The sequence below is a fragment of the Idiotropiscis lumnitzeri genome, unplaced genomic scaffold (genome assembly GCF_059441095.1).
Source record: "Idiotropiscis lumnitzeri isolate Australia: NSW breed Sydney's pygmy pipehorse unplaced genomic scaffold, RoL_Ilum_1.0 HiC_scaffold_184, whole genome shotgun sequence".
In the NCBI taxonomy this organism is placed as follows: Eukaryota; Metazoa; Chordata; class Actinopteri; order Syngnathiformes; family Syngnathidae; genus Idiotropiscis; species Idiotropiscis lumnitzeri.
The window spans coordinates 301,427-305,000 of NW_028283722.1; the positions used below are offsets into that span (position 1 = coordinate 301,427).

General features: G+C 63.7%; 1 non-coding gene across 1 annotated transcript in view; it reads left to right on the forward strand.

The window, feature by feature from the left end:
- Positions 1-3,246: 3,246 nt before the first annotated feature.
- Positions 3,247-3,574, forward strand: part of LOC148314937 (18S ribosomal RNA) — a 1,933-nt gene continuing 1,605 nt past the window's right edge. The window contains exon 1 of the ribosomal RNA XR_015841420.1: positions 3,247-3,574. This exon is cut by the window's right edge and continues 1,605 nt beyond it. This is a non-coding gene — a ribosomal RNA (18S ribosomal RNA).

Here is a 3,574-nt window from a genome sequence, read left to right on the forward strand (position 1 = left end):
TGGAAGGCTGTTGGCGGGCACGGCGCGGCTCATAGCCGGCCCTCGGGCACGGAGCTCCGGGTGAATTTTACTCAATTCTTCTAAGTCCCCTTTCCAGCGGGGAACTTTGAAACATTGTATCCGACCGTGGAAGGCTGTTGGCGGGCGCGGCGCGGCTCACAGCCCGCCCTCAGGCACGGAGCTCCGGGGAAATTTGCCTCATTTCTTCTAAGTCCCCTTTCCAGCGGGGAACTTTCAAACATTGTATCCGACCACTGAAGGCTGTTGGCGGGCGCGGCGATGCTCACAGCCCGCCCTCAGGCACGGAGCTCCGGGGAAATTTGCCTCATTTCTTCTAAGTCCCCTTTCCAGCGGGGACCTTTCAAACATTGTATCCGACCACTGAAGGCTGTTGGCGGGCGCGGCGCGGCTCACAGCCCGCCCTCAGGCACGGAGCTCCGGGGAAATTTGCCTCATTTCTTCTAAGTCCCCTTTCCAGCGGGGACCTTTCAAACATTGTATCCGACCAAAGGAAGGCTGTTGGCGGACGCGGCGCGGCTCACAGCCCGCCCTCAGGCACGGAGCTCCGGGGAAATTTGCCTCATTTCTTCTAAGTCCCCTTTCCAGCGGGGAACTTTCAAACATTGTATCCGACCACTGAAGGCTGTTGGCGGACGCGGCGCGGCTCACAGCCCGCCCTCAGGCACGGAGCTCCGGGGAAATTTGCCTCATTTCTTCTAAGTCCCCTTTCCAGCGGGGACCTTTCAAACATTGTATCCGACCACTGAAGGCTGTTGGCGGACGCGGCGCGGCTCACAGCCCGCCCTCAGGCACGGAGCTCCGGGGGAATTTGCCCCCTCATTTCTTCTAAGTCCCCTTTAGGCGACCAGGGGTTGACAATTTAGGTGACCAGGGGTTGACAATTTAGGCGACCAGGGGTGACTTTTAGGCGACCAGGGGTGAGGTTTAGGCGACCAGGGGTGAGGTTTAGGCGACCAGGGGTGAGGTTTAGGCGACCAGGGGTAGCGTTTAGGCGACCAGGGGCGTTGCAGTTCCGCCGAATTGCATTAGGGGCGCTGCAGTAGGCAAACGTTTTTCCCCCTAGTCAGAGGGTCATTTGCCTACTTCCCAGGTTTACCCGGGTTTTCCAAAACACCTGGGGCACATTTTTAGGAACCACGTTTTTAGAAACAAAAATTCTTCTATGTCCACCTCCGTGAAAGAAATTGCCCAATGGTTCCCGCGGAAGAGAGCTGCCAGGCGGACGCATACTGCAATAACGGCCGCCCTGGCGCTCTGGTGGATGTTATCCTCGAAATTTCTTCTATGTGCCCATTCCAGCGGGCAACTTGCGAACAATGGTGTCCGACCATGGAAGGCTGTTGGCGGACGCGGCGCGGCTCACAGCCCGCCCTCAGGCACGGAGCTCCGGGGGAATTTTCCCCTCATTTCTTCTAAGTCCCCATTCCAGCGGGGAGCTTGCAAACGTGGTATCCGACCACTGAAGGCTGTTGGCGGGCACGGCCCCACCAGCGCAACACGGCACTTCCTATGACTCGGGTCCGACGCAGGAGGAGCGGTCCTCCCGGCCCCACCACACGGCACTTCCTATGACTCGGGTCCGACGCAGGAGGAGCGGTCCTCCCGGCCCCGCCACACGGCACTTCCTATGACTCGGGTCCGACGCAGGAGGAGCGGTCCTCCCGGCCCCGCCACACGGCACTTCCTATGACTCGGGTCCGACGCAGGAGGAGCGGTCCTCCCGGCCCCGCCACACGGCACTTCCCATGACTCGGGTCCGACGCAGGAGGAGCGGTCCTCCCGGCCCCACCACCGCCACACGGCACTTCCCATGACCCGGGTCCGACGCAGGAGGAGCGGTCCTCCCGGCCCCACCGCAGCACACACAACCACTGACCGATTGGCAATCATGACCCGCCATCGGAGGGCCCCTGCCGGCCCCGGCCTCGCGCCGGGGTGTTCGGGTGGACGGTTCCTTCGGCCTGCGGGTCGACCTCTGAGCGTTGGCCGGCACCGCAGCACCGCAGCACACACATAACCACTGACCGATTGGCAATCATGACCCGCCATCGGAGGGCCCCTGCCGGCCCCGGCCTCGCGCCGGGGTGTTCGGGTGGACGGTTCCTTCGGCCTGCGGGTCGACCTCTGAGCGTTGGCCGGCACCGCAGCACACACACAACCACTGACCGATTGGCAATCATGACCCGCCATCGGAGGGCCCCTGCCGGCCCCGGCCTCGCGCCGGGGTGTTCGGGTGGACGGTTCCTTCGGCCTGCGGGTCGACCTCTGAGCGTTGGCCGGCACCGCAGCACACACATAACCACTGACCGATTGGCAATCATGACCCGCCATCGGAGGGCCCCTGCCGGCCCCGGCCTCGCGCCGGGGTGTTCGGGTGGACGGTTCCTTCGGCCTGCGGGTCGACCTCTGCGCGTTGGCCGGCACTTCCCTACCGTTACCCACCCCACCCCTGGGGTTGTGACAAAACGGCACTTCCTATGACTCGGGGTCCGACGCAGGAGGAGCGGTCCTCCCGGCCCATCTCGCACCCACACCCTGACATGTACTGCACCACACCAACCACTGACCGATTGGCAAGCATGACCCGCCATCGGAGGGCCCCTGCCGGCCCCGGCCTCGCGCCGGGGTGTTCGGGTGGACGGTTCCTTCGGCCTGCGGATCGACCTCTAGCGCACCAACCAGCGCGAAACCGCTTTCGTCGCGAGACCGAGACGACCCTGTCGCGTGCCCGTCGGCCACACGGGCCCAGAGATGTCCTACACGGGAGTTCCGCCGCGCTCGCGGGTGCCCCGCCACGAGAGGGGTGCGGGAGCCCAGGCCCGCGTCAGCCGAGCGGTCCTTCCCGAAAAAGCATGTTTCTCAAACCCTACCGGCGTCTGTCAGAAGACGCCGCCTCCGAGTGCGTGTTGCGGTCGCGGGCGTGCGGGCGGCTCCGGCTCCCTCCCGCGACTGACCGCCACGCGGTAACGCGGCCTCTACGGACCGAGTACATACCGAGGCCCAGCCGACTTCCTCACCGCGCACGGGGGCTGAATCGGTAACGGAAATTTCGGTAGCCCACGTCCGAAAAAAATGAGAGAGAAAAAACAACGAGGGAGGCTGGGGTGCCGCCGGGGGTAACCCCGCGGGAGGCCGTCTCCCGCGGGCGCCGCCCGGTCCCCGCGCCCGGCTCCCCGCTCAGCTCCGGTTCCAATGCAAGAAACACAGACCGCCGGACGCGAGGGCTACCTGGTTGATCCTGCCAGTAGCATATGCTTGTCTCAAAGATTAAGCCATGCAAGTCTAAGTACACACGGTTCCGATACAGTGAAACTGCGAATGGCTCATTAAATCAGTTATGGTTCCTTTGATCGCTCCACCGTTACTTGGATAACTGTGGCAATTCTAGAGCTAATACATGCAAACGAGCGCCGACCCGTCTCCGCGGGGACGCGCGCATTTATCAGACCCAAAACCCACGCGGGTTCGGTTTGCCGCGGTGCAGCGGGCCCGCCGGCTTTCACAGCCGGCGGGCTGTCGGTCTCCGCGGTGCCGCCGGCCCGGCCCCCCCTTT